General features: G+C 41.7%; 1 long non-coding RNA gene across 1 annotated transcript in view; it reads left to right on the forward strand.

Moving 5' to 3' along the window:
* LOC138528317 (uncharacterized) overlaps positions 1-12,755 on the forward strand; it is a 920,355-nt gene that overhangs the window by 293,962 nt on the left and 613,638 nt on the right. Inside the window, exon 2 of the long non-coding RNA XR_011284119.1 lies at positions 11,847-12,029. This is a non-coding gene — a long non-coding RNA (uncharacterized lncRNA). The remainder of the gene's footprint in view (positions 1-11,846; positions 12,030-12,755) is intronic.

Consider the following 12,755-nt stretch of genomic DNA (forward strand, 5'->3'; position numbering starts at 1 on the left):
TATCAATGGATTTTGTGGTTGAACTTCCAAGAAATAAAGGCTACGATACCATATGGGTGGTGGTGGACTACTTTACAAAATTGGCGCTTTTCATCCCCTGTATTGGTGTACCAACAGCTGCTGGTCTGGCTGATCTATTCATCCGGCATATATTCCGTTTTTTTGGTCTACCTTTAGTGATAATCACTGGCAGGGGCTCACAATTTGCGTCACGTTTTTGGAGAGCACTAAATTCGGCATTACTAATTGATGACAGATTGTCTAGTGCTTAACACCCTCAAACGGATGGACAGACTGAGAGAGTCAATAGCACTATGGAACAATATCTGCGATGTTTGTGCCTGCAGTTTCAGTCAGATTGGCTCAATGTTCTGCCGGCAGCAGAGTTCGCCTATAACAATTCCTATCATAGTGCTATAGGTACTTCACCTTTCTATGCTTTTTATGGGCAACACCCACGTTCCATTCCTGTGGATTCCAGTTTGTTTTTCGATACACCTGCAGCAGGACGTAATTTTAGAGATCTTAAAAGTCTACAGAAGAAAGTTAAGCAGAAATTGGAGCAAGCTAAAAAACGAGACAAGACCTATGCCGATGCTCATAGAATCCCTGCACCTGTCTACAAAGCAGGTATGAAGGTATGGCTGTCCACAAAAAACTTGAGGATACCCGGTAAAAAGAAATTGTTGCCTAACTACATCGGGCCATATGAAGTGCTCCACGTTATAAATCCGGCTGCTGTCCATCTGACTTTGCCACAACGGTGGCGGGTGCATCCTGTATTCCACGTGTCACTCATCAAACCGTGTTCGGATGCTACTAGATTGCCTATACGGCCTGTTGCTATTTCTGAGAAAGGGTCAGACGAATATGAAGTACATGACATTCTGGACATGAGGTTACGGTCTGGAAAACCATTTTATCTGGTGGATTGGAAAGGTTATGGTCCCGAGGATAGATCCTGGGAACCTCTGTCTAACATTCATGCTCCAGCTTTATTAAGGCGATTCCACTCGAAAAGGGGAGAGGCTGCTCCTTTGGGGGGTGGCACTGTCATGCCTGCTGGACATACCTCTGGACCAAGAACGACTTCTCCATACAAAATGAGTTACGCCCATAGAACCACTAGACCATTCTACTCAAAATGGAGGTTGTTCGATGCATTGCCCGGAAAACAACGTCTGCATTTTTCACGTCGTTAAATTTCACATGATTTAGGTCCGTCACGTGTATCACGGCAGTGCGTACATAAGCAGCGTCGAAACTCCAATCGCTGCTTCTGATTAAGTCAATTTTGGCGTTTTGGTAGCTGAACTCCGGACCTGCGTTCTCGCATTCCCTTCAGCAACTTCTTTGGCCTGTTTTGAGCGTGTTTCCTCCACACGCTAATTCCTGAGCTGTGTGAATCCTGTTCGTGTGCCAAATCTCCACGCGGACGCTGTCTGCAAGCGCGGCTGTCCTGAGCTGCGTGAATCCTGTTCGCGTGCCAAATCTCCACGCGGACGCTGTCTGCAAGTGCGGCTGTCCTGAGCTGCGTGAATCCTGTTCGCGTGCCAAATCTCCACTCGGACGCTGTCTGCAAGCGCGGCTGTCCTGAACTGCTTGAATCCTGTTCGCGTGCCAAATCTCCACGCGGATGCTGTCTGCAAGCGCGGCCTTAGCTGTGTGAATCCTGTTTGCATGTTAAATCTCCTCGCGGACGCTGTCTTCAAGCACGGCTGTCCTGAGCTGCGTGTGTCCTGTTCGCGTGCTAAATATCTACACGCGGATCCTGTTTTCAGGCGCGGCTGGCCTGGCTGCGTGTATTCTATCGCGTGCAATCCTGCACGTGGTTTTCTGAACTATTTTGAACCTTTGGTACCTGTGACAGTTAACAGGTGAAATTCTCATTTTTGTTCATCGAGGGAAAGGAAGTATTTCATGAACTATTTGAAGGTTATTGTGCACAGTACTTTGGACGCTGTCCTGTGGTGCACCAACCCGGTATCTAGCGAGAGCCTCGTGCCGTTCAGGATAAGTCTCCCTTACTAATCTTCCCTTCCTTTGTCGTTTGTTCAACTCCTGGTTTTCTTCAAGGAACCTTCGTGGATTACTTCAGTTTTCCCATAAGGTCAGTGTCTGAATTAATGCTAAAACTGTGTTATCTTAGTAATTCGATTGGGACAGTTTCTTATGATACTTTATCTATCCTAGGCATACTTCCTACACAATTCCCACGCCCTTTCCAGTGATCCATCTCTCTGCCTGTTTTATCCAGTCAGAGAGTTGTATCATTTGGAAGGTCTAATTTGACCTGCCTACAATCAAGTCTTGTGAAAATAGTATCCGGAAGGGCCTTACCAAATTGTATCCTTTATTGGTTTCCGTATCCTTTTCAGTTGATACATTGGTGATTTATGACAGAAGTGAAAGGAGAGCGACATCTGATCTCCTTGTATGCAGATGACCTGTTGCTATACTTAAGATATCCAGAGGAAAATCTCCAGTATATACTGGAGGTGATGGCAAGGTATGCAGAACTGTCCGGCATAGCGGTAAACCCCCAAAAATCCAGCATGTTTCCACTAGGTGACTACAAGGGAACCCCCGAGACGAGGTTACCGGTGTTACAAATACCGTGGGAAGTGAGCTCTTTCCGGTATCTAGGGATAGACGTGTATCATACTGTGGAGGCGGAGCACAAGCATAATACTGAGGTGGCACTTGGGAAAATTGAGAAGTGTATGCAGTTTTGGGTTAAGTTGCCCTTGGCAATGATGGGACGGGGTGCAATGCTGAAAATGGTGGTCCTGCCGAGGCTTTTGCATTACTTCAGCAATGTCCCATACATGATACCTAAGGGGTTCTTTATTAGGCTTAACAGCATGTGCAGGGATTTCTTGTGGCATGGTACCCGGAACAGAGTAGCGCTGTGGAAGCTGCAGAACTTTTACGAAAAAGGGGGTATAAGACTGCCCAATTTTGAGGTGTATTATGTAGCGTGTCAGCTGCAGTACGTGGCTCAGTGGCTTTCGGACGAGGCGACCCCTGAATCTAGGTTATTTGGACATGATTGCACCCCATTCTACTTGAGGGAAGTGATCTGGTTGCCCAAGGCTGAAATGAAAGAGCGCCCCAGGATGATGATGCTTGGGTGGCAGATGTGGCGTAGGGCGTGCCGGATGATGGAGAACCCATTTCCCTGCTCCCCCAGGTGCCGCTGGTGGCGTTGGCTGGGGGAGATGTGCAACTGAGAGCTATACTCAGGACCCATTGGGAATCTGTGGGGTTGGTGACGCTGGGAGATGTCTGGCAGATGGGGGCCATTCTGGATTTTGTGGTCCTTAAAGAGGAGACAGGATTGCATGTGGGCCAATATATTACATACCACAGGATTGTTCAGAGAATCCGGGATACGTGGCCTGAAACTGTGTTAGGAGAAGAACCCGATGCCAACATAGAAATAATATATGATATATCAGAAGGGGGGCATGAGATTTCCAGGCTATATGAGATGGTGATGTCTAAAGTTGGGAAGGATCTGACAAAGCTGAGACTAGACTGGGAGGCGGAGGTGGGAACCCCGATAGAGGATGGGATGTGGGAGCGGGCACTTGGGTACCATAAGAAGGTGTCAAGGAATGCCAGACTTAAGCAAATACAACTATATGTAACGCACAGAGCATATATGACACCCTTGAGGGTATCCAAGTTTGAAAACGCTGGACGACAAGCATGCCCCAAATGTGACGTAGAGAATGTGGACATGACCCATATGTTCTGGTCATGCCCAGTGACTGAGCGTTTCTGGGGGGAAGTGGCACAAAAGTTAGCTGAGAAAGGGGTCACGCTGATTATAGACACAGCCTGGGCTTGCTTGCTGGGAGGGTACCCCAGATCATCAAAACTTAAGCATATTAATAAATTGAGAGACCTAGCATATGTGCTTGCTAAATGGAGGATCTCCATGGGTTGGAAGACTTGTCACAAACCACGGGTGGAGGTATGGTGGAAGGAGTTACAGAAATGGGCAGAGGCAGAAACGACAGTATGGCAAGAGTCGAACACTGTAGGGGGGGAAGAAGAGATAGGGACCCTGATGGCATGGAAATCACTCATAGTTGAATTGTTTGGAGCACCACATGATCTGACTGAATCTACAGGAAGCGAGACCCCGCCGCATGCGGCGGACACAGAGAATGATAAACAGACAGGCTCATGATGGGGGGTCAGAGGGGGGGAAGCAGTGGCCAAAATCAAGCATTGATATGATCCTTTTTCTTTCCATTGAAATATGCACTGCGTGTTTGGCTGTATTTTGGTTTGTTTTGTTTGATTAAAATTAATTAAAACATTTTTTTTAAAAAAGGATGCCCTGTGCGCTAGGAGTGGCTCAACTGAGGCCCAGTCATGTGGCTCCCCATCTGACCTGGTTAGTGTGGTAACATCTTTGCCTGAAGGTGTATTTCCGATCTTCCATACTTTGGAGGAAAGGAGGCAGTTAACCATTAAACCTAAAATTGTGGCAAAACAACGATCCCCACGTCACAAAATGGGCCTGTGCTACCAATAAATTAAAAAAATGCCCTTTGTCTTGCAAAAAATATCGGATACTGAGCAAGAATCATGTCCTCCTATAGGTACTTCCAAAGTTAAGTTAGTAAATTGTAATAACCTGCACTTTCTAACCTTGTGGCATAATTTTAGACTAGGAGGTTATTGCCCCCTAAATAGACAGCATATTTTAGCACTATTTAGGGGGATATCCAAGTTAGCAACAATTATGCCATTGGATATTGTGTGTGTGGAATTTGTTGACCATACTAGTGTGGATATGGTAAAAATAGGCCACTTCTCTAAAATGATACACTGGTTGGTTCTCGCTGATAATCAACACTTTAAGATGATGGGTTATGAATTATGTTATGTGACTAGTCCAAAAAAAAACAATTTAATACTTGGTTGCCTACGATTGGGCCCAGATTGTGCATACTCTTAATACAAAACTGAAATCCTAATGCTGCTAAATTTAATATTGTATCTTGGAACACACGCAGATTCGATCATTTATTGGGAAAAAGGGAATGTAGCAATCACATTTGATCTAATCTGCTTTCAAGAAACTTGGATTATGGATGAACCCATGTTGGATGGCTTTACCTTATGCCACAAGCCTGCCACTAGAGGTTTGAAGGGGCGCCCTATGGTGGACTTCTGTGTGCATTGAACCTTAAGAATAGGGCGGCTTTGGAAATGTGATCTAATATTAACCCTAATATACTTGCAGCGAAGCTTAAATGGTGGGACTATGGACGCAAAAATTATAATTTTTGTGTTATTCTCAACATCTATTTTAATCCTTTTAAGAATTTGTTGGAGACTTTTTTGAGTGATTTATTTGAGATTCTTACCATATGTATTTGTGATGATGTCGCCTCTCTTATAGTTCTAGGTGGTTTTAATAGTTAATGTCTAAATAATTAATTATTTCATGTGAAACACAGGGAAAATTGCTCTATTATTGCTAAGAATAGGGGTCGAATAATTAGGCAAAGCCTTGATTATTGGAATTTGGTTGTATTAAATGGGAACATCGGTGGTGATTTACCTCCTGTAATGACATGGTCAAATGGGGTTGCAGTCTCAACACTTGATTACGTCTTTGTATCCCAGGATCGTATTCCCCTGTGTTTTTCAATGCAAGTTCAATCCCATATTGAAGGTAGTGATCACAGCCTGCTTCTTTTGACTTTGTCTTTAGATTTAGTGGGATCGGGTGCTATAGCAATTCCCTTGTTGGTAGAAACAAGGGAACGTGAGCATGCATTTCTTTGGAAACCAAACATGTCGCATAGATTGAATTCCCTGGTTGAGGCAGCTTTTGGGGGAGGTGGGGCTTTCAAATCTGCTTCTGGGCGACTGTGCCCCTTTTTGTCTAGGTAATTGTTTAATACATCATTATTGGTTATTACCAGGGGTGATGTTGTTAAAAAAAATACAGTGTCATAATTTTGAAAAAGTAACACAGCAACAAAATAAAAAGAGTTAAGAAGGGCTGTGTGAGTACGTAACACATGTGTTTCCGGTCTGATTCAATTAAGCTAGTTACGCAGAAATGCTGAAATAATGCTTACTGTAGTTTAGCGACATAATGGCCCAAACTTCTGGCCTTTAATTAAAGCTCCACTAACTCAGGTCTTCCTACAACTGCACCCAATTGTGTGTGAGATTTGGGAAGATATTTTTTAAAGCTGTATGCTAAGAGAAATGTTGGTGAGGAGGCCTCAGATGTGAGTTTCCTTGAGCAGGACCAATTGTGCTGGCAATATTTATCTATTAACATGGAAGATATTTTGGGGGCAATTGGCAAATATAAGCCCCTGACCCCGATGGCTTGTCGAATGCGACCCTTAAACCCTCACCTTATTTGTGAGCTGAAGTTTGAAATCATCTATTCAGTAAAATTATGCGCTCACACTTTATTCCATGCCTTGATGCTACAGTTATTTTAACCTATGAGAAGGGAAATAGATTTGAACCAAATCATTATAGGCCTATTTCCCTTCTAGACTGCTCGTATACATTTTTAGTGGTTGTCTGATTGAGAAATTGCTTGATTGGGCCAGATTGGCTAATATTATGGATGTACATCAATCAGGTTTAAAAAGGGAGTCAATGCTTCAGTGAATTGTTTTTATTATACAATTGTTGGCAAACCAAATGGCCTATTCTAATAGACCTCTTTATGTTGCATTCCTTGATATTTCCAAAGCTTTTGAATGCATTAACAGATCCCTGCTATGGAAGAAAATTGCTTTGTGGGGCTGTGCCGGGGCTTTATTGAATATCCTAATTGCCCTCCATTCAAATAATAGGCTGAGAGTGGGCCTGGATCAGAAGGGTTCTAATAAAAGTGGATTCCTGTTAATAGGGGATTAAGCAAAGATTGTATGCTGGCTCTGTTTTCATTTTGTTTGCATATTTTGGATTTTAATTTGGCCCTGAACAACGTTAAAACCCATCCTTCTAAACTTCGCTCAGTCTCTTTAAATTACTTGTTGTTTGCCGATGATATAGTTTTATTTGATCTTACACCAGTAGGATTCCAGTGAGATTTTTCAGTTGTAAATGTCTACTGAAATGGCTTGGACTTAATTCTCAGTGCTGAGAAATCCAAAGTGTTGGTAATGAATCCAAAAAGAGCTGTCATGTCTAATCCTAAGAGAAAAGTCTTGCAATTGTATCTATCGGGGAAGCTTCTTGAAAAGATGGATCAGTTTAAATATTTGGGAGTGATTATATCTGTTAAGAGAGAAACACAGGGCCCAGTTAGGTCCACAATTCAAATGGCCTCACCAGTAATTTCCCAGTTGCGCCTATTAGATTCAAGGTTTGGCAAATTCTCATTAGCACTGGATTTATTATATTACCATCAAAATTAGTTCCCAAACTAATTTATGGTGCTGAGGCTTTTTTGGTAAACAGAGACTGGGCCAAGGTGGAAGCACGAATTTGGAAACCATTTTTTCATTTGCCCCAAGGTGTTCCATTGCCTGCTATTCGTCACTTGTTGGGTATTCTTTCCCTAGATTCACAAATAGCTTGAGGGTGTATATGCTTATACCAAAACGTCATGCTTCCTGCTGTAGGTTCGTTGTTTACTCTTTTCGGTGGTGTGATAAACATAAATTCATGTCCAGTTTTATCATCCTGGAGCCTTGAGTGTGACATTTTATTATGAGATTTTGGTTCAACATCAAATTAATTGCTTAAATATCCTCTTTGGGTAAAGAAAAAACGGTTCTTATATGATTGGGTTCTAAATAGGGAATTATTAAGTACGTATACATTGTTTATTCATTTTTTGTATGATATCGCATCTTTTCATGTTTTTCAATCTTTTTTATTGTGGCATCCTTCTAAACAATTTCGAAATGTGATGGTAAGGTTAAAATTGGATTTGTTTCCCGCACAAGATATTATTTTTAGATGAAAATTGTATTCTCAAGTAGGGTGTATTATGTATTGTGCAATTTTTTTATTGTATTTTATTGCTATGAATTTTTTTCTTTGCTGTATCGCACAATTGTTCTGGTTGAATTGTATGTATTCTTGATTTTAGCATTGTATTTTCTGTAATTTGTATTTTCTCTTATGTGTGTAAAGCTTCTTTAAGCTATATTATACAATAAATAAATAAAAGATCTGGGTAGGCAGAGAGATGTAAAAATATGTTTACTGCACAAATTGCACAATATGACAGGCAATCAACCCAAAAAGGGAGACACCCGGGAATACAAACACTTCAATTGTAGTATTGTGGATCCAGTCTGGCCCCTGACTCCAAAATGCTGTATCAACAACAACAGAACTGGATTGGTGCTCATTTGTACTGTGAGAACACTTCTACTCAACTCTCGACTAACAGTATAAAAATATATTTATTTAGTCATTTAAAACCTCTACACAATCTCTAAAACGGTGGTAGAGACTCATAAGGCAAGAAATCACACCACATTCACTCTTTCAAACATTCCATACTCACACTCAAGTACAAATCCAAGAAGTTGGAAATGTTAAAGTGTCCCATACGGGATTTTCTATTCACATAGCATGTTAAATGTTAATATGAACAGAAATGGTAACATGCACACAACCTGCTTGTTCGTAACATATGCTTAAAAAAAAATAATTATTTGCATCATCGCCCGACATAACATGTCATGTTTCTTTTCTTGGTGCTCTAAATACAGACCATTCATCAGAGGCTGGAATGACATACCCAACTTAGTATGCGAAGAACAAAACACTCTATTCTATATTGCACAAGAGGTTATCATTGTAATCATGTTCCCATCTGCAACACAAAGTATACAATTAGTGCCAAAACTTCCAATAAATGTGGCAATAATATCCCCAACCCTTGTTCTCAATACCTTACTATTATAGGGCAGTGCAAAAGCATTAACCTTATTCTCTGCATGATACCGTGAAACACAGCTGCATCTGAAAAACAAAGCAGCACCAATGCTGCTTACTTCCGTGACTGTCAAGAGACACGCATACCTCCACCAAAGTTTCCAAACACACCTAGCCAGTGCCACCCACTTATCCTACTTACTGGCAGAACCATCAACCCGAGGCGATCGTCCCCTGCACCATTTCACCTGTCAAGTCCATTCACCGTACTACACATGGGCTGGTAGGATAGGGAAGGGAAGTTTTAAGTGATGAAGCAGACATATATTGCATGCACCAGGGCAATGAAAGTGTTTTAAAGTGTCAGTGATGACATATTGGTGGTGCACCCACATAAAAACCATGCTAAATGGCAATAAGAACATGTGTTGGTGGCAACATCTCCATGAAAGTGTTTTTATGTGGCAATGATAACCAATATTGATGGTGTCAGTGTGAGTGGCAGTACTGCCATTTAAGGGCACCGGAGTCATGAGCAATTTTGCAGTGCCATGTATGATATAAAACGTGGACATCAGCATCATGAACATGTTTTGCAGTTGCAATGATGGCATATATTGTGGGCACAGGCATCACAAACATATGCTTTACAGCGATAGTGCTGGTATAGATTGTGGGCAGAGGCGGCATGGAAATGTGTTGTAAAATACTGCTGTGTATTCTCGGTGATCTGGCCTTCATTGGATTTTTTTCACGTTACTCTAGAGAAATGATTATACATTCTATGGCATTTTACACAATTGTTAGCCATAAATGTGTTGTCAAATGGTGCCATTTCAACCCATTACTTAAAAGCATTTCTCCCGGGTCGGATCCCCCCAAGGCACCGTAGGTCACTTTGGGCTCCCTCGCTATGCTCAGTCATTCATACAAATGTGTGGGAAATTGCTACCCCCCACCACTGTAAAATATCACCAGCCGCCACTGGTGATGAATATTTTAATTATATTTAGGAAGCATTGCCACATTTTGCAAAATAATTAGGGATGACTAAAACTAATTAAAACTATTAAAACCTATTTTGGGTGGTGGCAAGGGATGGTGATGGAATACTGTTGGGAAATATGTCAAGGAGATGGAAACGTGTGTTATCTGAAATAAAACATGCACCACAAAAGAGTGATCACATCCAGCATGTATGTGCACGAGTTGTAATGGGCATTCGTTTCACGTTGGGCTTAAACATCTCAATGTGACATTGAGATGTTGGCATATGTTGCATGTATTGTATGTATAAAAACACATGTAATGGGCTAAGCCAGACTTAGTTGGCCAGAGGGGTCCTAGGTCCTTCATTTCAAAGGGAGTATCTGTGCAGAGATCATTTCAAGCTATTTCCTTAAACATCAAGGGTGTTTCCAAAGCTGTTCAGCGGGTGTAGATAGTTTCATTTGTATAGCTTGATTCATATAGAATAGGTGAGAGTGTACTTTGTGCGCTGGAGGTTTTGCAATATGTAGCCAAACACAGATTTCTTTTTTTTATATCATGATGTTTTGCCTGTTTCAGTGCTGTAGTACATACATTAATTAATGTTTTATAACACACTGAATACCAGAGACCAGTTCCTAAAAGCGGGACCAGTGGCCAAACCTGTGATACTCTGTGTTGTCTTGCTTCCAAGATAAACAAGCTGCCCTGCAGCTATCCTCTTGGCCCTACAGACATACCCAGTACACTTCTGCTAAATAGGAACATATATTAGTACCCGGCGCTGGCGCAATCAGAATGAAAGAACCATTCTGATTGGCCCTCACCGAGGCATTACCCGGCCGGGAATCCCTGGGTTGGGATTCCACTGCCATTGTCCCCGGCGGGGGGCGCGTGGCAGCCCCTCAGCCAATGAGGAGGCTCATAGCGGGGCCATCCCTGCTCTGAGCCTCCCCACGGCTGAGAGGATGCCTTCGCCCCCACTGGGGACGCAGGTAAGGCTTTTTTTTTTAACAAGGGTTGTTAATTTTAAAATGGTTTTGGCATTCGAAAGCACTCTTTTGCAAGCGTAATATTCATAGTTTATAATATGAATGACTACGCTAGTTTCACAATAATAAATACATAACATAGTTTGTAAAAGTTTATTAATGGAAGAAAAATCGAAGCTATTTACAATAAGAAATAGAAACAAGGGCAGGCACTGGTTATGTTCACAATTCAAAGATCACGTATTTGCTGCATTGTAAGAGATGGCATTTTACAGTTAAGGATTTTCCAATGAGTCTTTTGGCGTTCTATTATGGTAAATTTTGATTTTGATTTTTCAAATAAAAAATGTTCTGTTCTTGAAGATTGTCAATTTTTTGATTGAGGCCTTGAATATCCTTTTAAAATATTTCTATTGTGTAACTATAGGCTTCGAACGAGGGTGGAGAGAAACAAGATAACACTTGACTCACTGAATAGCGCCTTAATCTGTCCCCTTGTTTGTGGACACATACTGTCAAAGGGGGGGGCCTTGTATTCAGCCCGAACGACCTGTCTATGGCAATTAGCAAGGAGAATAGGTCTTTGCTGTGGTCAGTCCTCTGCAACTTTAATATTGATAATAGTCTTCGGAATATTAACATGCAAACACATTCTAATGCAGAGGCCTTTATTACATATGGGAAGGCCAATGAAAACACAGGTGCATTTAGGATTACTAGATGGCCCCCTGTTATTTAATAGTTATGTTGATTGATGGCCTAGAGAAATACCGTTAAGCAATCCAGCTAATTTCCCATCCTTCCAGGGCTGTAAAACACCCTGCCAAGGTTATGCAGATGATGTAGTCCTACCGGGTAGGACACCTAGCGTTCTAAAGTTGCTAGTGTATTTGTATGTTGATTCCATGAAGTCCACAGACATGACAGTGAACAGCTCTAAATTGGTTTTAATTGTTTTTCTTATAGGAACAAGAGTGTTAATCTGGTTATTTCCGTGGAGAAGGAACACTTGAAATGAATGCACGCATGTGACTACCTGGGCATCAGATTCAAGGATATGAACACATGGACAGCTCATATCCCCGAAATAACAATCCAATTCCAGGTTATTGTGCTTCTCATGGAGGCGCATCAGGCAAAGTCTGGCAGGTATTGCTCATTTTGGCGTTGGTGTCTTTTGGGAATTTCTCATTCGCTCTCTGTTGACGCTTGTGAGCTCAAATTCTTGCTCTTATTATTGTGTGTCCCAAAAGCAATGGCCTTGGAACTATTAAATCGCATAAGTGGCCTCACACCATCCTTGCACCATTAAATGTCCGCTTACAAAGAGCCCCCGTTTCATTATGGCTTTTGATTTTTATGAACGATAAGGCAGTCCTTATAAAACAGTTGTCAAATAACTATTTTAGAGAATGCAGTAAAATCTAGATTGGTTAATTATCTTCTTAAAGCCCTGCACGTTCTTGAATGTTACAATCTGGTCAAGAACCCACTCTCCATTCACCCACTCAAAAGAAATCGATTTTAGATTTGTCCAAGGAGAAACAACTTATTCAGGTAGAATGAAATGAGGAGGCCAAAGGAGTTACTTTCCATTTTTGCATTTAACGGTTTAGCAATTGATTTGATCTGATCTGCGTCCATAATAAATTGGTTAGGAAGTTAATAACAAAATCAAGCCTTACCATTTCCCGTTGCAGCTAATTGAACACAATGGATAAATCAAAAAGATCAAAAATGCCAATGTTGTTGCTGGTTTAGTAGAACCACCAGGGTTAGAATAAGAACGCTTACCCTCTTGGGGAGGATGATGGCCCCTGTTCCTAGCCTAGCTGGTAGTAAAGATGTAGCACACGATTCACATGACAGGGTAGC

Source organism: Ambystoma mexicanum, chromosome 7q, assembly GCF_040938575.1.
Source record: "Ambystoma mexicanum isolate Mex_15411 chromosome 7q, UKY_AmexF1_1, whole genome shotgun sequence".
In the NCBI taxonomy this organism is placed as follows: domain Eukaryota; kingdom Metazoa; phylum Chordata; class Amphibia; order Caudata; family Ambystomatidae; genus Ambystoma; species Ambystoma mexicanum.